This window comes from Euprymna scolopes, chromosome 7 (genome assembly GCF_053919585.1).
Source record: "Euprymna scolopes isolate OS-2025 chromosome 7, ASM5391958v1, whole genome shotgun sequence".
Classification (NCBI taxonomy): Eukaryota; Metazoa; Mollusca; class Cephalopoda; order Sepiida; family Sepiolidae; genus Euprymna; species Euprymna scolopes.
Window position 1 is genome coordinate 142,288,112 of NC_136488.1, and position 26,929 is coordinate 142,315,040.

Below are 26,929 nucleotides of genomic sequence, written 5' to 3' on the forward strand. Positions count from 1 at the left end.
TACCACCTCGGCGTAAATACCCCCGAAGAACACGACAGCAGCAAAATCCCATCCCTACACAGTAGAAATCCTTAAATGTGAGACAGACTTTTACTCTAATAGTTTCTTCCCTCGGACTGCTATACTTTGGAATTTTCTTTCCAAGTTTCTGTTTCCTCGTCTGCACTGACATGCTGAAGTTCAGGTGTAGTTTTAATAGGCATCTTGCTGTTCAACTCCCTACATAGTATCCTATCAAATTATGTCCCAGATAGTAGCCACCTACATCAAAGTGGTACTGTGCTTTGTTTGGGGTGAATGAAAATGAAAAAAAAATACGTTAAACTTTGTAAGAAGATATAATATTTTATGAATTAATTCGTAGTAAAGCTAAGTAGTAAGTTATGAGAGGATATATATAGCAATTAAGCTAGACAGAATTTTCCGCAAAAAAGAAGTAGAAAGTCATCCGATCATGTGTTTGAGAAAATCATTTCAATTGGCCAATGAAAACATTACCAACCAGATAATGTTATTCCTGCCTGTTGGTTAAAGTTAGCTAAACTTAACACCATGTATATATATATATGTATGTATATATATAATTAAAACAAAAGACCCAGCGCCATGAAGTCCATATATTTTAGCCTGACAAATCCTTACGGAAATGAAGCCTAGAAAATTCTGAGTATAACTTATATATATATATATATATATATATATATATATATATATATATAGTAATGTGATTAATAATTTAAAAATCAAATTATAATTAAATTAAAAATCCGTTTCATAAGAAGGAACAACAACAAAATTAATTATTTGTACGATCGTTTCGGAAATCAGGAACTATGATTTCAAAAGGCGAAAAATTTAAAGGTAAATATTTGTACCTATATTTTTATGTATATATCTGTATATCTATGTATATGCATATAGGTGTCTATTTTTCATATATATGCATGTATATATTTGTGTATGTATGTATGTATGTATGTATGTATAATGTGGTACTTAAACCAAATTTATATTTTACTCTATTTATTTCAATCTCTAACCCATATTAATTTTCTTATCAAGTTTAAATCCATACCTTTATTTTAATTTTTTTCCAGATACATCTACCTTACTTTAATGCTAGGTTTATTTATGGTGTCTTTCACATTTAATAAAAACCCTTCACAATATTTGCTGACGAGGAAAACTTGTTTATTAAAAAACTATATGTAATAATTATTGTCCGTAACTTGATGTCTACCACAATAAAAACACTGTTTTCCGAAACGATCGTACAAATAATTAATTTTGTTGTTCCTTCTTATGAAACGGATTTTTAATTTAATTATAATTTGATTTTTAAATTATCAATCACATTACTAAATATTAAATTAGCTCTAGGATATTTACCTATCGAGTTTATTATATATCTAAATTACAACGAGCACTTTTTCTTTCCTGTATTTTAATTAAACTAGGAATTTCACTATTACATTAAAATACACTCTGCTCTTTAGACTATTGTTCTAATCTCCTTTAAATTATATATATATATATATATATATATATATATATATATATATATATATATATATATATATATATATATATTCTAGGTTAAAAGTATTCAGGAGATAAAACCCATGAATTAAAACGAGGTTATTAAGAGTGCTTAATAAAAAAGTCAAATATATTATTTTTATTTATATAGACAATTACATTGTAATATATATATATATATATATATATATATATATATATATATATATATATATATTGTATTTTGAGTACAGAAAGTTGTTAGATGAGACGCGTCATTGGTACCGTCGGTTTCAAGCCCGATAGTTAGGATCGTTTAAGATATTCATATCAAGCTCTCTTCTGGCTGAAGAGAGCTTGATATGGATATCTTAAACGGGCTTAAGTATCGGACTTGAAACCGACGGTACCAATGACTTGTCTCATCTAACAACTTTCTGTACACAAAATACAAAATATAAATACGCTCTTATATTTCGGATTTTCCTTTTAATTGAGCACTCTTCTGGATTTCTTTTTCCAAAAAAACTATATATATATATATATATATATATATATATAGAGAGAGAGAGAGAGAGAGAGAGAGAGATAGATAGATAGATAGATAGATAGATAGATAGATAGATAGATATAGATATTAACAGGGAGACTCGGCATTGCTCAGGATTGAACGATGATCAACGAATGTTTCACACTCTCATATTTTTATTGTCATCGAAATAACTGAAATCGCCCATTTTTCAATCAAATCGATTGATTGTCTGCTTTATTTGGGGATCAATCGTGATGCACAGGGAGGAAGTTTCACAGGGCTTCCCGCAGTTACTTAATCCACAGTACATTGTAGTCTGCATTGCACTGTAAAGAACCTACTGTTGATTTAATTAAATTATAATTATTTCATATATGATGGCTTGAATTAAAGTTTAAAATGCAAAAATCAAGTATCATACTTCAATTGTGCTTTAAACAGAAACATTCATTTCAAAAGCGCCCATGTTATATCAGAGAACTGATTGTTAGTTTTATATGTCGGGCCTTTCGGCTTGAGTGATAATAAATTTCTTGAATGCACTTGTGATGTTAGGCTGTGTAAGGTGTTAAATATGGTCAAAATCCCCTGTTTCTTTTTTTCATTGGATTATTTTGATTATTGATTACCGATATTTATCGAAGACATTCCGATACAAGTCCTATCTAAGAACTCTGCTTTCATAAAAATTAGGTCAGCCGTTTTAGAGTCCATATGCAACGAACTCACCCAGAAAAACAGACACTTCCTTTTATATATATATATATATATATATATATACTCACATAAAATTAATATACGAAAGTATAAATTTATGCGTAAACTTTAAGTATTTACTTCAAAAGTGCTCAATACGTAGGTAGAGCTAGTTAGTTAGTTATAAAATATATATGGCGATTAAGCTACACTGAATATTCCGTGTTTCGTCCACTCTAGGATTCTTCAGGCTTATGCGCCTTATATATATATATATATATATATATATATATATATATATATATATATATATATATATATGTGTGTGTGTGTGTGTGTGTGTGTGTGTGTGTGTGTGTGTGTGTGTGTGTGTGTGTATTTTTGTGCGTGTTTGTGTCTGCGTTTGTGTATATGCGTGTTTGTGTGTGTGTGTTTATGTGTGTGCGTGAGTGAGGACCTGGTGCGTTGTTTTAATACATAAGTGTATTTGCTTTCCTATAATTGGCTTATTAAACTTATTGGATGGTTTTTCATGGTGAAATGATTCAATGCATAAGACCGGAAGAAAAAAGTAGGTAAAAGTTTAAACAAATTTTCATTGGCGAACGATCGAGAATGAAAAAGAGAAAGAGAGGGGGTGTTGTTCGAAAGAGACAATGGCAATATTGGATATCGATGGCTGCGGTTTCTTGTCATCCACCGAAGACATAACCGACGATGTTCCCAGTATAAGAGTTTATTTACTAACTGGTCAAAAAAACTGGTCAGGTGATCACTCATATTGATCTCCTCGGACGAATCCTACGTAAATAGAAGGCCGTTCTATTAAAGTCGCATTACTCGCTGACATAGCAGAATAAAGTACAATAGCCACGGTTAGGTGATAGAAAATAAATATCTTCGTAAAAACCGTCTATTTCAATTTTCAAAGAAATTGCCGAGGGATTTCCAAACGTAAATAGATTTTCTTTCCAAAAGTAAATGGATTTTTTTTCCACAAGTAAATGTAATTTCTTTTCTAGAAAAATAAAGAATTATTTTACACGAGCAGGAGACCCCGCATTGCCTGGAGTCGAATCTCAACGAATATTTCAGACATCTCTATTTTTATTGTCATCGAAATCAGTGAAATCGCCCATTTGTCAATCAAATCGATTGATTGCCTGCTTTAGTTGAGGACTCCTCGCTGTGCATCGGAAGGAAGCTTCACATGGCTCCCCGTAGTAGCTTAGTTCACAATACACTGTAGTCTACATTGCACTGTGGAGAACCTACTGTTGATTTTATAAAATTATTTTTTTATATATAATGGCTTGAATTAAAGTTTAAAATGAAAACGTCAAATATCACAATTCAATTGTGTTCTAAACGGAAACATTCTTATCAAACTTTCATATAAAAAACTACTGTTGATTTTATATGTCGGTCCTTTCGGCTTGTGTGGTAATAAAACGTTTCAAATGCACTTGTGGTGTTAGGCTGTGCAAGGCGTTAACTGAAGTCAAAATTGCTTGCATTTTCTTTCATCGGATTATTTCGATTATCGATTATCAATACTTATCTAAAACATTCCGATACAGCACCTATCTAAGAACACTGTCAGGTACGTAAAGTAACTTCATATAATATTTTTAAAAAATTGGCCTAGTCGTTTTGGAGTCCATAGTAAACGAATTCACACAAACACAAAGTTCTTTATATATATATATATATATATATATATATATATATATATATATATATATAGTCATCCACATACGGTACTGTTTCGCTGTTTCACAGCTCATAAGTGCGGTTAGACAAGCAACTACCTCAAGGCAGGATAATGATATACGACAGGAAATTACAGCAAGGCATAAAGATGGAAAAGGGTACAGGAAAATAGCTTCAAAACTAAATTTGGTGGCGAGTACAGTTGGTGTTGTCGTGAGAAAGTGGAAAACAAAGGGTGATAACACTAGAAATTTTCTAAGAAATGGTTGGCCACGTAAATTAAATGTTACTGGTCGTTATATTGCTCATAAAGTGAAGAAAGAACCATTTCTGACTCATTCAGAAATTCAGAAGGATTTGCAGGAAGCAGGTATTGAAGTAAGCAAGGGCACAATAAAGAGATCGTACAAACTTGATCACCGAGAAAGACTCCATTGTTGAGTGCTAGACATGTGAAATTTGTTTATAAATACCAATGTGAATAAGATGACTTTTGGAACAAAGTTATTTGTCATAGGAAAAGGGGCACAAAATTTAAACCATCAAATACGATCCCCATCATCATTGTAAAATTTGCAGGTGGAAGTGTGATGATTTGGGGCTACTTTTCTGAAAATGGAGTTGGAGAAATGGAGATTATAGAAGGGAAAATGAATGCAGCAAAATACACGAAGATTTTGTAAACAGATCTGTTTAAGAGTGTTGCGGATTTAGGATTGGGCTGTGACTTTATCTTCCAGCAAGACAATGATCCCAAACACAAGGTTAAAATAACTATGAAATGGTTTAAGGATAATGAGATAAATGTTCAACAATGGCCAATCCAGTCACTCGACTTATATCCTATCGAAAATCTGTGGAAAACTTTGAAATTAAGGGTGCATCCAAGAATATCAAGGAATTGAAGAAAGTTTGTGGTGAAGAATGGCTGAAACTACCGTTATGCAAATTAAGCTACTCAGCTTTCCGGGCTTCATCTCCGTAAGGACTAGTCAGGCTAAAATGCGCGAAATTCATGGCACTGGATGTTTATATATATATATATATATATATATATATATATATATATATATATATATACATGGTGTTAAGTTTAGCTTGATAATTAATCAGATCATGTTATTCCTACCCATATTTTAATGTTTTCATTAGCCAATTGCAATGATTATCTTAGACACATGATCAAATTACTTTCTACCGCTTTTGGATTTTTTTACTGGTCGTTCTTTTATGAATCTTTAGCCGGTTAAAAATTTTTTAAGGGGTCAAAAATGGGTCAAAATTTTAAAAAAATCGTTAAATATTTTGTACATTCATCATAGTTTATTTTTATTTCTAATTTGAAGCGGTTTGTATACGTGTCGATTTGCTACAGTGGTAACGTCACTAGTTTTCATTGCTACAGATTTGCTTTCGATTTTAGCTGATGGCACCGAAATACTTTTTTCTTTTTTTTTTTTTTTTACTTTTGAAATCACGAGTCTATAATAATATATAAGAAATCTGGACAAATATCATTTTTAAGCGTATAGTAGGCCCAGGGAAAGCCGGGTGCCTCCCCCCCCTTTGCTAGTCTAATATATAAAAAAAATAAAATATGGATTTTTATGGACTGTTTTTTATGGGTCTTTAGCCCGTTAAAATAGCTTTTAAGGGGTTAAAAATTGGGTAAAAATTGGAAAAATCGTTATATATTTTTTACATTAAGTTTAGTTTATTTTTAATTTTGATTTTTACTCACGGTGGTAACGTTACCAGCTTTGAATGCCTCAGTTTCGATTCTAGCTGATGACACCCAAACATATTTTTTTTTTACTTTTGAAATCACAACTCTATAATAATATATACGAAATCTGGACGAATTAAAATATCATATTTAAGCGTACTTCACGACCGGGCAAATCCGGGCGCCCACCCCTGCTAGTCCTTCCTAAATAATTGAGCGCTCACTTTTTTGCGATTTATTTTGCACCGAAAACAAGCAAGACGAACTCTAAATGGAGAGAGGTTTAAAATGGAAAGAAAAGAAAAAAATAAGGTGAAGGAGTTTGGGAAGTGTGATGTCCTTCCCAGATGAATGAATGCAATTTGGGAGAGGCCAAGGGTAAAAATGAAAAATTTAAATTAGGGAGTGAGCATCTTGAAGGCTTCTTATAGGCAAGCAAGGAGTTCATTCACTCGATTAGCTAAGAGACTAAAAACTTTAAACTACCCGTAAAACTAAAATCCATAGATCACTCCCCCCTCCCATACACACAAGGGTTGTTTTTACGTTTGAAAAAATATATACGCATGTGTTTTACGGTAATTGAGGAAATAATAACATCTTTAGAGCTAAATATTTAGAGAATCGGAATCGGTAATTGTATCGGAATCGGAAATTTAGTACGTAATCGGCAATTGTATCGGAATCGGGGAAAAATTAGAATAAGCCTGAAGAATCCTAGAGTGGATGAAACGCGGAATATTCAGTGTAGCTTAATCGCCATATATATTTTATAACTATATATATATATATATATATATATATTCCGAGACAAATTGGAATCGTCCCATCACAAATATGTGTGTGTGTGTGTGTATGTGTGTGTGTGTGTGTGTGTGTGTGTGTGTGTGTGTGTGTGTGTGTGTGTGTGTGTGTGTGTGTGTGTGTAAAATTTTAGTCATTCAATGAATTTAAAAATTTATGACGTGAAATGTTTGAATTTCAAATCAAAAGATTTTTGTTATTCTATGTAAGACAAAGAACACATTTGAATTATAACTCCTTATCCTATAGGATTTCGATGTCTACCATCTCTTCAGAGGAGAAAATATTACCAAATAGTTATAATGGTTTACACCTTATTTGCTAAAGTCAGTGAGACATGGAAAATTACAATTAAAAGTTGTTTAAGTATTTAAATGTCATAGAGTAAGAGGAGTTAATGAAAAGGATATAAAAATTCACATCCAAATTGCATGGTAAAATCCGAAGTGAATGTCTTTGATAGGAATGTGGTAAAGTGATCCAAACTGTATTTTGAGTAATCCACATCACAAGTCAATGGTCCGAAGTAGGCATTTCCCTGGAGCAGTGTTCTTTGCTTATATAATGGGTCCGGTAAAAATGTTTTATATCTATATATAGGCCCGGTGGATCTGTTTATTAATAAACATATAAATTGATATATTTAATATTTGTTCATAATTATAGAAAATGAGCTTTAAAATCCACTCCCAAATAACCTCAAATTCTTAATATATATACATACTAGCGGGGGTACCCGGCGTTGCCCGAGTGTTTGTTTCCGGGACGGGGGGGGGGTTAAAAATGTTATGGTAGGTAAGTAGGAAGGATCAAACCCCGAGTCATGAGTAAAAGTAGGAAAATAAAGTGTGAAAAAAAAAAAAAAACATCTGCAACGTTAACAGTTCGGCCACCAAGAAAAGTCCATTCCAGTTGTTAAGGAAAAAAAACAAAAAAAAAACGACTACGGTAGGTCGGCGCGAACGTGAAAATATAATGTGAATTGTCCAGCACGCTAACCACTACGCCACAGAGCACTGCAGCTTAGTTTAGTGATTTTAAATAACTTCACATGAAAGAACTACGAAGCCAAACCGGTGTTCTCTTCTCAACTGTTCCTTGTGAACGATCCCCAAACGGTATTAAGTGGTGGCAGGGGGAGGAGGAATTTATTAGAGAGAAAATATTTTACCATTTCCATTGATCTTAACCGATTTTGGCCGTGACTTCTCAGCAGAAAAAGTATAGAAATCTAAGATTATCGAGGAATTTGAGAAATAATAAGCCTATAACACACCTCAGATATTGTTCTGCCGTTTGTGCATATTATATTTGCATGAAATATCTTTATTTTTAATCCTATTAAGGTCAAAATCCGACGGGAAAAAATGAGTTCATTTTATTTATATATATATATATATATATAAATAATAATAATAATATATAAAATAAATAATAATAATAATAATAATAATATATATATATATATATATATATATATATATATATATATATATATATATATATATATATATAGTGCAAAATTTTGTTGAAAATTCAAAGACTCACGTTTTCTTTTTTATAATGTTCGTTTATTTCCTGGATTTTTCCATTAAAGCTGTTTCATTAATGAGTTGCCAATTTTACGATTTATGTTTCCGTAAAAATATCCTGTCCTCACCAATTTCTTCAGATGTTTATCCATTAGATTTTTACAACAAATAGTATGGATTCATCATGCTGGACATCGTATTCGGGCAAAAAGATTTCCACATATATATATATTATATATATATTATATATATATATATGTGTGTGTGTGTGTGTGTGTATATGTATATATATATATATATATATATATATATATATATATATATATATATATATATATATATTAACGATGGGACAATTTCAATTTTTCCGATTCCGAGACAATTACCAATTCTCTCTCTCTCTCTCTCTCTCTCTCTCTCTATATATATATATATATATATATATATATATATAGCGAGAGAGAGAGGAGAAGGTAGACAAACTAGCAGAAAGTACATATTATTTTCTTTTCGTATTTTTGTATAGTTTTTTGACTAAATCTTTGTAATTAGCTTTACTCAAGTAAAGAAAACTTGTTTCTACATGCAATATAAAATAACATCTTCCTCTTTAATACGAGAAAAGGTTGGACGAAACATTTTTAATTAAAAACCAAAATAAAAAACAAAAGATATGAGAAACACGAAGCGAGGAAACATCAAAAGTGAATTGCTGTTCTAGAAACGGATTTTGTCCTTGTTATCTCTCTATCTCCCTCTTTCTCTCTCTCTCTCTCTCTCTCTCTCTCTCTCTCTTGCTCTGTTCTTCTCTATTTCTCTCTCGCGCTCTCCTTCTCCTTCGCTCCGTCTCTCTCTCTTTCTCTTTCTCTCCCTCTCTCTCTCTGCCTCTAGTTGTCACTCTCTGTCTACCTCTCTCTCTTTCTTTCACTTGCTCACTCTCCCCTCTCTCACTCTCACGTTCTCTCTTTCTTTATTTAGTTATTTCTCTCTCTCTCTCTCTCTCTCTTTCTCTATCTCTCACTCTTCCTTCTCTTGCTCCCTCGTTCTCTCTCTCTCGCCTTCGCTATCTCTCCCTTTCTTTCTTTCTTTCTTTCTTTCTTTCTTTCTCTCTCTCTCTCTCTCTCTCTCGCTTTTCATATCTATCGCACTCTCTCGTTCTGTCTTTCGGTCTATCTGTCTGTCTATCTCCCCCTCTCTCTCTCTCTCTCTCTCTCTCTCTCTCTCTCTCTATATATATATATATATATATATATATATATATATATATATATATATATATATATATATATATCTTTCTCTCTCAATTTCTCGTACTCTCTCTCTCACTCTTTCTTTCTCTATCTCTCTCTCCATCGTTCACCTCATTTGTTTAATTGGTGCCCTGCGATGACAGCTCCAAATTCATTGGCATTATTGACACGTAAGCAGCGAAGCGGGCGGCAGATTGGCTTAATGAAGAGATATCGATTCCTCTCTTGGTTTACATTTCATTTGCTAAATTCGTCATCTTATACGTCTGAACGGCGACGATGAAAATACCGGCAGAAAGAAAACGCACTGCCTGCCTCAAGATTGTAGTATAATTTGTAGTCATGTGAATAAAGTCGGTATTGTACACGCCTGTATGTGTGCATGCGTTCACATCTGGCAAGGATACGACAAACATTCATTTAGACATGTTTCACTGTATAAAAAACAACAAAAAAAATTTAATATAGGGCTGGGTTTGTATATTCCTATGTGTGTGAAGGTGTTTATATTCGATTCATTTAGACATGTTTCACTGTAACAAGCGAAACAAAAATCTTTGATATAAGACTTGGATTCAGTGTAGTGTATTTTCATTCGTCGTTATAGATTCTTTCCATGCATTAACTCCGTTTTTATGAGAGGGCAGTATACTATATATTATATAGTCGTTTCTTATGACGTAATCCTCCAGGAAATACTTTCTCCTTATTGCTGGAGATGGGGGGGGACAATGTACTATTTATTCTTAACAGCAATATATATATATATATATATATATATATATATATATATATATAAAAGTGAACGTGTCTGTGTATCTGTGTATCAGTGTGTCTCTGTATATGTGTGTCTGTGTACATTTCCCTACGCAATAACTCTGTCAATTTTTAGTCTACAGACTCGAAATTCGATATACAGGGTACTGAGATTTGGGAAAATCGATGTGATCGGTTTTTGGCCAGAAATTTGGCGATTAAGGCGTCAAAGTTCAACGATTTCACTTTTGAGAACTCTACCAAACTCCTCCGACAATTTTGGGTCTACGCACTTGAAATTTTAGATATAGGTTCCTTGGACATGGATCTAACTTAATAACTTAATTTGAGAACAAAACAATAAATTTTAAGGGGTCATAATAGGGGTCAAAGTTTTAAAAAAATTGACCTCTGCAGTCTCTTCCAAATTACTCAGACAATTTTTCTGGTCTAAATATTTGAAATTTTACATAAAAGGTATTCAGAAATAGGGCAAGCTTTTTCATCAGTTTGGGTCGAAAATTTTTAGTTACCAAGATATAAATGTATGTATGTATGTCTGTTTGCATGTCTGCCTTAAACTTTCAATAGAGGCGACGGATTTTACCAAGATCAGTATCGTTTTAAAGTTCGACTTTTCATACGACAAATATCGAAAAATTGGCTTAAAACATTAATATCTTCCCATTCAACTAGGCATTTTTCTACAGGGGAGGGGGTCGCTTTTTTCGCCGATATTTTTTAAAGTTTTCCTCTCCTTTAGGTTGTCTAGCCATATTTTTAAAAAATGTCGCTTCCGGTTTGGCGGTGGTCGTAACAGCATAAACGTTAGGTTTTACCCCGTTCTTTTCCTCCTTTGCGGTACGGGTTCGAGCCTGCCTTCCTACTACCACTTTGTTTTTTGCTCAACATACACATCCAAACACCCGGGCAACGCCGGGCTAAAATGCTAGTTCTTAATAAATACCAATCTATCTATATATCTATAAAAGTGAAAATGTCTATCAGTGTGTGTGTACATTTCCCTACTCAATAACTCTGTCAATTTTCAGTCTATAGACTCGAGATTTGACATAAGGGCTATTGAGATTTGGGCAAATCTTTTTAATTGGTTTTCGATCAGTAATGTGGCTGTCAAGAGGTTAAAGTTCAACAATTTGACATTTGAAAACTCTACTAAACTCCTCCGATAATTTTGGGTCTAAATACTTGAAATTTTAAATGTAGGTTACTTGGACATAGGCCATACTTTATAATTTGCTTTGTGGCCAAAACAATAAATATCAAAGAGTGAAAATTGGGATTAAAATTAAAAAATAAATAGACCTCTGCGGTCTCTACCAAATTACTCAGCCAATTTCTTGCCTAAACATTTGAAATTTTACATAAAGGGTATTTAGAGATAGGGCAAGCTTTTTAATGGGTTTGGGTCGAAAATTTGGTTGCCATGGGGTCAAAGTTCAAAAGATTTTACCTTTGCGGTATCTAGCAAACTACTCAACCAATTTGGGGTCTAAACATTTCAAATTTTACATAAAGGGTATTCAGACATGCAGCAAGCTTTCATTCAGCTTTTGGGTGAGAATTTGGCTGCCAAGAGGTCAAAGTTGAAAGATTTGGCCAATTTTTGGTCTAAACACTTGAAATTGTAGATATAGGTTACCAGGACATGAGTGAAACTTTTTAATATATATATATATATATATATATGCACATAAAGTTATGACCAGTACATAGGGCCCGAGCAAAGCCGGGATGAACTGCTAGCGTATATATATATATATATATATATATATATATATATATATATATATATATATATATAATGTATAATAAATAAAATAGCTGCCATAACATCATGTTCCTTGTCATGAATCAAATGAATTCACATATGGCATAGTTGCAACAAACATTCATTTAGACATGTTTCCTTGTAAAAAAATAAAAAATAAAAAAATATTAATAACGAAACAAAATCTTTAATCGGGCTTGGCTTGTATATGTTTGTGTACATGCGTTCATATCTGATATGATTTCAACAAACATTCCTTTAGACATGTTTCATTGTAAAAAAAATAATTTAACTTTTATCGTTTTTCATTGGTTTTTCGTGTGCTCTCACGATTACTATTATTTTTTTACCGCTAATGGAATAAATAAAAAAAAAAACATCGATAGGTTTTATATCTCAGTTTCTGCTTTAGTAATGACAAGCATTAAACAGGGTACTGATCAAAATGAAAACTATTTAGACAATTAAATAAGCAATTAAATAAGGCAATTAAATAAGGCAATTAAATAAGCAATTAAATAAGGCAATCAAATAAGCAATTAAATAAGCAATTAAATAAGGCAATTAAATAAGCAATTAAATAACAAATTAAATAAGGCAATTAAATAAGCAATTAAATAACAAATTAAATAAGGCAATTAAATAACCAATTAAATAAGGCAATTAAATAAGGCAATTAAATAAGCAATTAAATAAGGCAATTGCCATTTCTGATGCTTTTAAATCATATCCAATTAATCAAAGCAGATTGGCAGAGCAAATTCAAAACTATATAAGGAATTCAGTATAAAATGTTCAACATATAAATAATATGTATAGGGTTATATATTATCAAAGATATACACGATAGAAGCACGTTGACACGCCGGTTCCCGTTAGATCACCGAAGTTAAGCAACATTGGGCCTGGTCAGTACTAAAATGGGTGACCACTTAGGAATACCAGGTGCTGTATGTATTCTCTGTTTATCTCAGCATTGTTTTCAATCGTCCGTCCCAGTTTTCTCCTCGCGACAGGAATTGAGCGACTCAGGCGAGGTGTGGTGGAGTATTGCTCAAACTGTGTTTCATAATTTTATGCGCAAGCATACTTACAGGAGGTATCCATTGTCTCTGAAGAAAGAACGGAGGCTATGAGTCAAAACATTTCGTATGAACAAACCTGTGGCACTAAAATTAAAATGGCATTTACAGCCCCTTTAAGAAATTCGTTTCTTATCGTTGAGCACTTTCAGTTGAATTAAAAGTCGGTCAATTTAGCTCTTATGCGTAGATCATCGTATAACGATTAGATCACTGTCTGTCTGGCGTAAATGAACACTTAAAATTAAGATGTTTAAAATTCAACGTTATTTCAAGCGGTTAATGGTAGCCGAATGGATTAGGTCTCCGCTAATACAGCCAGAGATGTCTCGTGATACGGGGTTCGAATCGTTCGACTGGTAGTAATCGTGACACCCTGCACTGAAGATTCCCGAAAGGATGAAACACTAGTGTCTGTAGGTATTTAATTATTATAGTAAAAAAATAATTATATATATATATATATATATATATATATATATATATATATATTCACAAAGTAAGAGATTGTATTATTATTTCCACAGCCAAACAACGTCACAGCCCACAAGAGTCATTACAGTCATCAAACCGGAAGTCCAAGACTCGAGTTTCGCCCTCATAGACATACCCGAACTCAGGCCTCTTTCATGCGAGATAAGCACTCTGCCAACTGAGCAAACGCCCCACACACAAGAAAGTCTATTAACTAACACAGATCAAGCAAACACACAAACACACACACACACACACACATATATATATATATATATATATATATATATATATATATATATATATATATATATATATATATAGGCTACACGGCATTGCCTGATTGTAAAATAGTGTAACGTTGTCCGGTAACCAACACGTTGTAATCTCAGCCGCAAAGTAGACAAAGAATATAAAAGTACTTAAACTCGCTTTTATATATATATATATATATATATATATATATATATATATATATATATATATATATATATATATATATATATATATATATAGACAGCCACATACAATACTTTTTCGCTGTTTCACAGCTCATCAGCGCGGCTGGACAGGCAACTGCCTCAAGCTAGGATCGAAACCCGACCGCCCAAATGACAGTCAATGCTTCTCACCATTGCTATACTGCTGCTGCTGCTGCTGTGAGGTTAATGAATTAACTATGTTTTTGACATCGTCCAAATTCCTTCCTCGATTTGTTTACACAAAGAGTGTCGCTTAATACGCTAATGGCAATTTGTATATCACTTGCCAATATGCTCAACCCTAGGTAGGGAGCATGTATATATATATATATATATATATATATATATATATATATATATATATATATATATATATATACTAGTTGCATATATCCGGCGTTGTCAGGTACATAATGGTGGGCGAAGAATTTAGTCACATAAAGCCAGGTACAGCCAACGATGAAGTACTGTTGCCACATCTAGGCAGGAGCTGCTGAAGCAGCTTATTCTGACTTGACAGAGTTCAAAATAGACTTCGTAGCTTAGTGGGGGATGTCCTTTTCACTTCCCTGCAACCTCTTTCCCACAGAAGAAACGTTGCGAGCCTGTTTCTGCTTTATCGTTATTTTCATGGCAAATGCTCATCTGAACTTCAATCTATGCCCCCCCACGCCAAACTTCTACGAAAAACGCTCGTCTAGCCCAACCACTATCAACAGTTTCTCACACTCTTTATCTGTGCCTAAACCTTAATGTAGATTCCATGAACAAAGCTTCTTTCTTAGAATTGCACGCCTGTGGAACTCTCTTCGGATTGCCTGCTTTCCAACTGACTACAATCTGATAAGTCCAACGTAAACAAGTTCTTAACGAACCGTCCTTCTAAGTAATCCAATTTACAGAACTCCCACTACGTATATCTACTACGCGATAATCATATTGACTAATGTATACCCATTAACTCTTATCCTCGAGTGGCCTCCGGGCCTTGGTAAGTGGTGATTCCTGTGTAAAAAAAAACTTTAAGATACATTGGCTATCCTATCTTGTTACGATTTTCCTGAAAATGGACCACATTTTGGATTTATGGAAGCATAAAACACATTCATTTTGGTCTATGAAAATGAAAAGGAAAAGAACTCTCATAACATAAAGCGGAAATAACTCTCATAGCTTCAATAAATCAACTTACTTTTATTTTTAAATGCAAAATGGTGTCGTATAATAATAATTGAAAATAGATTAAATTAAATATAAATTAAATATAAATTAAATATAAATTAAATATAAATTAAATATAAATTAAATAAATCAACTTTAAAACAAATTTTAAATGGAGCAATTATTCCACAAAAAATTAATAACATAGAGCTAATTATTGAAATAGATTTTCCTTAATGTAATATGCAAATAAGGTTACTTCTTGAATGTAGATTTCCTTTGAGTTAATAGTATATATAGAAATCATGCTGGAATGAAAATGTGTAAACGTTCGTTTTCAGTATGAAAATCAATTTGTCGGTCTGCGTACCTTTTTACATGCTAATCAAATTATGAACAAACAAACAAACAGGAATACGACTTTATTATAATAGATGATATGTAAGCCAAACAGAAAAGTTCGTTTCGTTTCACTCCCGTGGGAAATCATCAGGCTAGATACCTATATTTAAAAGTATATGAAAGTGCGGGAAGGGTAGAAGGCAATTCAGGAGTCAGCTAAAATTCTTCTCTCCATCTTCGCTGAATTGCCGCAGAAAATGTCTTGCAGTAGTGGTAGACGTGTTGCGCGTGTAATTCAAGAAATAGTTATCAATGATCGATTAAACCGAAATACGATCGTGTTTGAGTGAAGATAGAAATTTATAGCTGAGAGCAATAAAAACTGACACCAGTTTTTGATCATTTAAGCAGAAATCACGGATCAATTTGAGCTGAAATCTTGCCGACTACATGTCCGGGATCAAGCTATTTATTGAAGTGAGTCACTTACAAACGGAAGTAATTTAATGAAAAACAGAAATACGTTCGTTAATATCGTATTTAGCACAACGGCTAATAATCAACAATAGGATAGCGTGTGTGTTATTTATGTATTTTGTGTGTCACGCTTACATCCGAGTGACTGTCGTTTAATAGTTATGGGCATCCATTTCTTGTAATGAATAATTTTACCAAGAACTCTTCATAAGTTTTGGCTTAGGTTTCAACTATAGCTGACGGCACTCAAATCATTTATTTTTTATAAATAATTTTACCAAGAATTTTTCATAAGTTTTGGTTTTGGTTTCGATTATAGCTGATGGAACTCCAGTAATCTATTTTTTATGAATAATTTTATCAAGATTTCTTCATATCTTTTGGCTTCGATTATAGCTGAATGAAACGCAAGTTTGATATATATATATAAATATATATAATTTTTCCTATATATATATATATATATATATATATATATATATATATATATATATATATAATTTTTCAGAATGTGACGGATTATATAATTATTTCCACTGCCATAGAACGTCGCAGCCAACAAAAGCCAAACAGCAAACGAAACGGAAGTCCAAGACTCGAGTTTCGCCCTCATTTGGGCTCATCAGTTATATATATATATATATATATATATATATATATATATATATATATATGAGCAAACAGTCAATAAAACATGTTAAAAAACACTTTGAAATGAGTTAAAAACATATTTAATCTGAAAAGGAAACACTAGATAAATGGGTAGTCCTTAATCCGCGGAGTTTCGAAGAAATACTCTCCTTCTTATCAGAGGGTAGGAATTAGCAAAATGCGGGATCGGATTTTGCATGCAGAAAACTTTTTGGTTTCGGTTTCGATTCAAGCTGACGCACCCAAGTCATATGGATATATTTTTTTTATTTTTGAAATCGCAACTTTATAATATATGAAAATATAATACATTCGAAATCTGCAAAATTTAAAATATCATATTTAAGCGTACTTTACGACCTGGCTACGCTGGGCGTTCTTGCTAGCTTAAATACATACTTTTGCAGTGTTAACAAAAGAGCTACAATAATATCAGAGCGTATCCATTTACTCTGAACGTGTACAGAATGCCAGCATCAATATATTACATATGAACGAGTCCCCTGTGAATTTTCACAGGTTTTCTAGTTACTATTAGCGACATAGATAATTCTAAAGGAACTACCGTTGGGAAAATGGTCAAAAACAGTTTATACTCTACAAGAAATTCCAACGGAAACCCATCTGTTAGCGTGATACACTCCTACATATGCTGCTGCCATTGCTCACAGGGGTGCAACATTGCGACGATGGCATAATGGTTGGAGCTTGACTGCTAGTGCGAGACCTATTAGATTTGAAACTATTTTTATTTTTATTTTATTTATTTATTTATTTATTTGGACACTGCTTAAGAGCGATAGAATAGTGGTAGATGCTCTTACTCAGATGTGACAACAAAGCTCAACGCAAAGGGGCAAATTGTGGATCTGTAATGCGAGTAATTTTCTAGCACAGTTTGTTGCTGTCCGAAAAAATTAAACTTGCTTAGAGAATCAAAAGCAACGGTCATGGAAACAGGAAAGAATGATAAAGTAATTCCAAGGCCTCGAAATCCGAAGGGAGAAGCTATTAGAGTAGAAGGCTTTCCAGTATCTAGGGACCTAAAGTGAAGGGGTAGGATTTTGTTATTTGTCGGGAGTATGTACATCCGAGGGGGCACAAGTGTTATGAGTTCATCAGAGCACATTCCATTAAACTACATGTTAAACAGACACATGGGTATAACATTTCGGCGATGGAACAGAGGTTGGTTCTTGGGTCGATAGGGCGAGCGGGCCTGTTAGATTGGATACTATTTTTGACACTGTTTAAGAGCGAGAGAATACTGGTGGATGCTCCAGCTCAGGCGTGACAACAATACTTGATGCAAACAGGCAAATTGTGACTTTGTAAACATATAGAATACTCTCTAGTGAGAGTTATTTTCTAGCATGGTTTATTCTTACTTTGGTCCAAAAGCCTGTTTTGAGAATCAAAAGCAACGTAAGCACAAGTTTAAATATTAAATAAAAATACATATTATTTTTATTTATAACTAGCGGGACCTGTGGAAATTCCACAACAGACTCTTTCATATTTAATATATTGATGTTGACATTCTGTGGATGTTCAGCGTAAATGGAGACGCCTTCATATTATTGCATCTCTTTTGTTAAAACTGCAAAAGTATTTATCTAAGCAAGCAGGGAGACACTGCATAGCCTGGTCGTAAAATACGTTTAAATAATATATTTTAATTCATTATTATAAATAAATTAATTAAATGCAGATTTTATATATATTATTATAGAGTCAATTTTCTATCAATTCTTATATATTATAAAGTTGTGATTTCAAAAATAAAGAAATATATCCATATGACTTAGGTGCATCAGATATAACCGAAACCGAAACCAAAACTTATGAAGAATTCTTGGTAAAATTATTTGTTACAAGAAATGGAAGGACATAACAAATAAACGACAGTCACTCGGAAGTAAAAAAGATGTAAGCGTGACACACAAAATAAATAACACATCTGCTATCGTATTAATATATAGATTTGTTCTTTTCTGTCCTTGTTTCCGCTTATTTTGTCAGCAAAATGACGAAGCGTTATGAGTTCATCGAAGCCCATTTTATTAACATACTTGTAAAACGGACACAGGGATGCAAGATTGCGACGATGGAACAGAGGTTGGAGCTTGGTTGATAGTGAGGGCTCTATTAAATTTGATGCTCTTTTTGTTTTCTTTTTTTATCTCGTCTAAAAGGTAGAGACTACTTGTAGATGAATCAACTCAGATGTGGCAACAATACTGCATGCAAGGGCGAATCGTAACTGGTTAAAGATATAGGATACTCTCTCGATTATCTGCATTATTCTCGATTGGCGTTTGGGACTTGATAAGCGATGATACCTTAGCAAACTACGACTACAAACTACGGTCCGCAGGTCATATCTGGCCTACCAAATCTTTAATCCGGCCCGCTGTGCTCTTACGAAAAACGTAAAGATATTCAGGATTTTTTTTTAAATGGAAATGTATAAAAATATTGTAGAGGTTTTTCTTTTCGTTCTGAAAACGATTAAAAGAATGGGGTATTGGAGAACCAGTTTCACTAAAAAAAAAAAAAAAAAAAAAAAAAAAAAAAAAAAACTAATGATCATGACAGTATAAAACACATCCAAGTTATTTTTTTAGCCCATTTAGTTCTTAAAAGTCAGCAATATACCCCCCCCTCATTCAAAAAACTTTGGAGACCCCTGCCTTAGTATATAAAAACACTAAAACATGATAAATCAATACCTATTTCAGTGACGTAAATTCAATTAGACGGAAGTGGGTTTCGACTTAATTAATCAATGAACTATTTTTTCTCTAATTCTTTTTTGGGTGCAATGGTATGTGTATGTGTGTGGTCGCCAAAACAAACCGTTACATTTTCTATTGTGCTAGAAAGTTTTTAGCGCTAAATTTTCTATCGCAGTAGAGGATGTAACGCAGATGAAAATGGTTCGTTTTGGGGACTACTCACACACATATCACTACACGCAAAAAAAAAATGAGAGAAAAAATAGTCCATTGATTAACTAAGCCGAAACCCATTTCCATTTAATTGAATTTACGTCACTGAAATAGGTATTGATCTGTCATGTTTTAATGCTTTTTTATATACTAACAAGTCACAGTTTATCAAGCCCCAAAGGCCACTCGAGGATAAGTGTTAATGCGTTTGTCAAATGGACAACATCGTGAAGATTAGGTATTAATGATTGATACTTGGCAGAATTCGATTATTTAAGAGGACGGTTCAAAGGAATTTGTTAATATTGGAGTTGAAAACAATCATATTGTAATCAGCTGGGAAGCTGTCCTGCGGAATTGTGCACCACAGACGGGTGGTTCATTGGCAAGAAACTTTGCTCATGGAAGTGTCGTTTAGTTTTAGGTACTGAAATGAAGAAATGTAAATGATTTGTAATGGTTGCAGATAGACGTGCTTTTGTTGTGAACGTTTTAGAGGGGTCTAACACCGACTATGAAAATAGCAGCCGTAATAAGAAGTCATGCGTGGCGGGAGGACAGGAAATAAATGCCGCTATTGCACGAAAAAGTAAGTTTGGATTACTGAGGCTACAACGTGTTGAAAATAACGATAGAGTGGAGAAAGACTAGTACGTCGCTTTGTAACATAGCGTAGACGGCTATATGCAACTACCAAGCTGTAAGCAAAATGACGTCACCGTAAGGAAAAAGAAGACTATAAAAAGGAGAGAGTACGTTTGAGAAGACGACCACGTGAGAGATGTCACAGCCGTAACGAGAAGTCATACGTAGCGGGGGAATGAAGAAATAAATGTCAAAAAACTAAGTTCGAGTTATTCTTAGTCTTGATCCCTTTTGTGACTGAGACTACAACGTGTTGAGTAACGTTTCAGCTCCTGTAGGAAAGAGCTTTTAGAGTAGAAAAGATGACATTCCCCCACTAGATTCTGAAGTCTATTTTCATTCTCTCGAGGCGGGAAAAGTTGCTCTGAGCTGCACTTCCACAGTTGCGGCAATAGTATTTGGGGAGGTAGAATGATCGAAGCATTTTTCCAGCGACCTTAGCAACAGATATGATTCACACGTATATCAAATTCATTGCCAAAGTCGCTGGAAAATGGTGGGATCCTTCTACCGCTCCAGTAGATATCTCACTCCTGATGCAATTCTCTACCTATATAAAAGCCAGTTTTGGCTAACGACGGAGTACTGTTGCCACATCTGGGCAGGAGCTTCTAGAAGCAGCTTATCCTGTCTTGACAGAGTTCAAAAAAGACTTCGTAGCTTAGTGGGAGATTCCCTTTTCTCTTCCTTGAAACCTCTTTCCCACAGAAGAGACGTAGGAGTCTGTCCCTGCTTTATCGTTATTTTCATGGTAAGTGCTCATCTGAGCTTCAATCTATGGTTCCCCCTCGCCAGACTTTCACGAAAAACACTCGTCTAGCCAAAACCACTATCAACAATTTCCCACCCTCTTTATCTATGCCTACACCTAAACGTAGATTCCATGAATAAAGCTTATTTCTTAGAACTGCTTGCCTGTGGAACTCTCTTCCGTTTGCCTGCTTTCCAGCTGACTACAACCCGATTGTCTTCAAGCCCAACGTAAACAAGTTCTTATTGAACCGTCCCCCTAAGTAATCCAAGTTACAAAATTCCCACTAATGTTTACTCCGCTAAAATCAAAAGGACTAATGTATACCGATTAACCCTTATCGTCGAGTGGCCTCTGGGCCTTGATAAGTAGTGACCCCCCCCCCCCATGTGAAAAAAAAGTCATCCACTTCAGCTCTGGAGTGAAGGTTAGTTCTAGAAGCATACAAAAGCAGCTGGTTTTATTAAAGAGAGTCATTCATTTCACGTTAAGCGAGGATCTGAGTCATTCATTTTACGTTAAGTGAGGATCCGAGAGTTTGTGGTGAAAAGAGATTGTGTTATCGGAAAAATTGCTTTCGTCAAAAGACATTTCACTGATTAATTTGAAAAGCGAAATTTGCCAATGCGAACTAAAGGTTGAGTGGAAGATCGTATTTGTCGATGAAAATGGCTGTTGATTGAGCAGCGAAGGAGATGAGAGTGACAATCTGCTACAAAGTTGTGGATGAGTGTTTTTGAACACGATGAAGTCAGGCTAACCAAAATGCCCAGGACGAAAAACTGCTATGATGAAATTTGCCGAAAAAATCCCACATAAACAAAACGAACTGTAAGTCCCCTCTCTCTCTCTCTCTCTCGCTCTCGCTCTCTCGCTCTCGCTCTCGCTCTCTCTCTCTCTCTCTCTCTCTCTCTCTCTCTCTCTCTCTCTCTCTCTCTCTCTCTCTCTCTCTCTCTCGTGCGATGAATTAATGATTCTTTTGTTTTGCCATTTTTGTGCTTGATGATATGTTTTCCCCTCGGCAATTTTAGACATTATTGTAAGACATCCCTCCCTATCCTCATGATTCGTTTTTCTTTTCTTTTCTTTCCTTTTTCTTTCTTTTTTTTTCTTTTTTTTTTTTTTTAATCTTACCTTCTTTTCATTTCTATGCTTCCCCCCGCCTCCCATAGTCTATTTTTGTTATAAAGTTGCTTTAAATTTTAATATTCGTGTTTGCGTTCCATTGCTATCACTGTACTTTTCATTCGTCTATGCCATATTTTCCGGGTTTTTAAAGAGTCGCCCATTCCCTCTTGGTCGGTGCAATATATCGAACCCAGAGGACCTTCCTTTTTTTTATTTTTTCCTTAATTTATTTTTATTTTGTTACGTGAGCGCCTTTACGTAAGCCAAAACGTGGGGCGTGTTCGTAACAATAGCAATGTTCAGGACAGAACATTATCAAAAGAAAGAACGACAACTTATTCAGCAAATGATACGAGATAATAGATTAGTTTAATCGATCCAGAATTATTAACAGCTAAATGTTCATTAAGACACAAAGAACCTGCGTCATCTGAGTTATTATATAAATTTGACACGGTGTATGTCAAATAGAATTATTATCAAATTTACCTTTACTAACTATAATTATAAAATGATGATTATGTTTTTAAATATGTCGATTTCAAGTAATAGAAAGAGTGAAGTAAATTTTAAGGGTAAGAATTACAAAATTTATCTGCGTGGCGACAAGGTTGTTTCGAAAGAAAGGGTCATCTTGCGAAAAAAACGGAAGCTCTCTTAAAATATAAACATTTATAAAAGACAGGAATATGTAAACTGCGTTTATTTAAACTGACAGGATGATATAGAAGTGAAGGCTACTTGGAATAATGGAAAACATACTCGAAATACCGGAGGGTATACAAGTCTTGAATCGTTATGTCATGGGATTACTTAAGGAACGCGTGAACTATAAATACAAGTGCAGATTGGAATAATATAAATTATATCTATGCGAAAAAAATGGTATATTAAAAAGCTAACGAACGCAGAAACTAACCTGCATAATCAAACACGACAAACCAACATAAGCAGGTTTATCGATATACAAGATGGGATGATAAAATTGTCGCACTAGAAAAGACGACATGATTCCATTTCCGTTTGATGAAACCCGGTTTTCTTTATTTTTGTTACAGACTATTAGTTGGCCAGTTGTGTACAAATCCCAACTATAGGAGTCGTTTATCATGTCTGAAAGTGACACAGAATTCAACGAGCTAGATCCAATGAGATTTCTGTTCGTATTACACTTGAACTTCTGCACGTCAGTACAATCAGGGAAGTGGGAAACATAGAGGGAATTCCAAAGTTTACTAGTTCGAGGAAAGAAACTAGTAGAAGGCTTTCTGGCACCTGTCCAACTTATGCTCTCTACCGATCCAAGTTATGACAACAGGACCATTGCCAGCACTCTCAAATTGCAAATCCGAACGGTTCAATGCTTGAGGACAGAGCTCAACGAAGTTTCCGGTCTTTGGTGTGGGTTCAAGTGAGAGTCGCATCATGCCACCACACATCTTCGAAGTCGGCTTGAAAGTCAACACCAAACTGTCTGGATGTGCTGAAGAGTGTGAGGATCCCCGGTGCAATCAGGTGACCGCTAGCAAAACCTGGGTCTGGCAGCAGGCTTGGCTCCAGAAGGAGTGCTATGACTTTGTACTCTTCTCTTACTGGCCTCCCCCCTCCTCTGACCTGAACCTGCTGAACTACTTTGTTTTGTCGTACGTCGGGAACATCACCAACATGACCTCCCACAACACTAAAGCCAGCCTGATCGCCGCTATCTGCCGAGTATTCGCCGAGCTCCCGCCAGCGCTTTTGGAAAACGCATGCTCCAACGTCTGGACCCTATCGAGGTGAGGCTGAAGGCGGTTACATTGAATAGATGTCAGCTCTACTGCATAATCAAGTTACCTGAATTGTTTTGTTTTGTTTTTCAATAAAAGTTTTAGAATAAAACTGTACCGTTGTTTTCTTTAGGGCGACAAATTTAGCGTTCCACCCTGTCTAACACTAGGACCAAAGCCGACTTTTCAGCCACATGGAAATATTAAGAAGAACCCAAGCGTATCTAAACTACTTATGATGTAAAAAAAAAAGGGGGGGGTCACCAAAATCGATTAGTTCCACGGAAAGGAGTCCCGATACAGAGAAGAAAATGGAAAAGACAATCCACTTCCTGGCATAAGATACTAGAATATTTTTATTAGATATTTATGAACACCAAAACCTGTATTACTTTTTGTTTTCTTTTAAAGAAATTAATTTTTCATTAAAGAAATAAATGAGTAAACTCTAAACCATACTAGCAAGGGGGGCCTGTATTGCCCGGTCGTAAAATACGTTTAAATATCGTCTAATTTGGATTCGTCGGATGACTGTTCTCATCTTGAGTGTGATTTTCAAAACGTTTCGGTCGTTTCACAAGAACCCATGGCGCAGTGGTTTGACCATTTGGAAAAAAAAATCAAATGCAAAACGTGATATTCTCCTGAAGGTGGAAGATTCAATCTTCAGTGTGGGCGAACAAAAAATACAATCGTGAATTACTTCGGACTTCTAGTCATGGCTGACGGAACAAGAGCATGCTACACCCGTGAAGTAAATAAAGGATTTCGCTCTAAATTCCGTCCAAATTCCTGAGTTCGACAGAAACATTCTCGAGTTCGATAAGGTACACCTGAAGAAGGTCGAAGGTTATATCGATTGAAACGTTGTGAAAATTACACTCAAAATGAGAACAGTAGTACAATGAATCGAAATAATACGAATAACCAATCCTCATCGCAAAAATTCAGAAACGCTTAAATATATTTTAATTCATGCAGATTTCGTATTTATTATTGCAGGGCCAATTCTCTATTGAATATTATTTTGTGCCACATATATAGCAATGATTTGAAAAGTTAAAAAAAGATAAGTTGGTTGCCATCAGTTAGAATCGAAACCGAAAGATTTTGCGTTCCAGGCGCGTTCTCAACCAAGGTAAACATTGAGAGATAGATAAGAATGGTTTAGTATTAAACGACTTAAAGAAATTAATTGAATTTGGGCATGCGCAGAAAGAAATAAAAATATGTCGGCAAGTTGAAATGAACATTTTGCATTTCAGTTTAACGATATATTTCTGTATGCATTATTCATCCATCCAAACAAAGATTTTACTCGTTATAAACCATCTTTGGTGTATGATTACTATTTTGTGTTAATGTCAGTGCTGTGTGATCAGTAGTTTAAGAGTTAATCGGTTAAATATTTGCACACATACGCTCACACCCATAAATACATATGTTAGTTTTAACTAAACAAAAAATATATGAATAAACACAATTGCCCAATTACGTTTACACATTTATTATACACTGACAAACATTTAAACAACAATAAAACACAATACAATAGCGACAGTTCGATAAGACTCACCGACTGGTGGAAAAAGTTCTCAGAGCTCACCTCGTGGTGGAACGAAGATTCTCCTCTTCTTGAGAGGGAAAAGGCAACACGTCTGCCCGTGACCAAAGGGAAAAAAAACAACCAGCCTAGAGCAGGGACAGATTACTCCTCCCCGGTGTCCTCTAATTTTTAGTCCCCTACACATACATCTACCCTTTTATTTCTATAGATAGAAGATAAGATTCTTTTCCAGCGTTTTTTAAATAATTTTTCGTCGAAGATATAAAAATCAGAGATATAAAAGACTCTCTCAAACATCGAAGTCCGTCGAGGTGCTGGTTGCGGATAGTCTAACTATACGTAGCTTAAATAACATGGTTGATAAAATATTAGCACTTTAAAGATGTCGTTAGGAAATTGAGATATTAGAAATTTAAGAAAGCCATAAACGATATTTTTATTTTCTTTAAAATAAATCATTTATTTACCTTAAAGAAATAAACTCCTTTTCAAACTTTGTTGTTGTTGTCGTCATCGTCGTCGTCGTCGTCGTCGTCGTCGTCGTCGTCGTGATTCAGTCTTCAGTCAAAAATATAAAAATCTTTCAAGGATGTCTGATCATTAGACCACCCTCCATCAACACGTCAAGGGATTTCCATCCTTGAAAGATTTTTATATCACTAACGGAAAAATGGTTGACACTAACAAAAAAACACTTGGAAAGGACTTTATATGGTCAAAGGCTTGCTTATTCATTACTTTAAGTTAAAAAAATAATTTATTTTAAAGAAAATACAAAAGCAATATCGTTTTTTTTTTTTTAGCTTTCTTAAATCTAATATATAAACGACTATATGTCTGTCTGCCTGTTTGTCTCATATTTTCAAACTCTATCTTCTCCGAAACTAAAAGTCGCAGAGCGACGCTAGCAGCTTCAAATGATTAGATTTTTTATGGGCCGTTTTTTTTATGAGTCTTTAGCCGGTCAAAATAGATTTTTAGAGGTTCAAAAATGGGTAAAAATTTTAAAAAGAAAAAAAAGCTTATACATTTTGTACAGTGTTTTTTTTTTAGCTTTGAATTTTTAATCAGTTCATCTGTGTGTCAGGTAGGTACAGTGCTAATTTCACCAGCTTTGAATGCTAGTTTTG

General features: G+C 34.2%; 1 protein-coding gene and 1 pseudogene across 1 annotated transcript in view; both read left to right on the plus strand.

Annotated features, from left to right (window-relative positions):
* LOC145280010 (aminopeptidase N-like) overlaps window positions 1-26,929 on the plus strand; it is a 294,860-nt gene that overhangs the window by 58,120 nt on the left and 209,811 nt on the right. The gene's annotated exons all lie outside the window — the stretch shown is intronic.
* On the plus strand, window positions 13,159-13,276 carry LOC145280399 (5S ribosomal RNA; annotated as a pseudogene).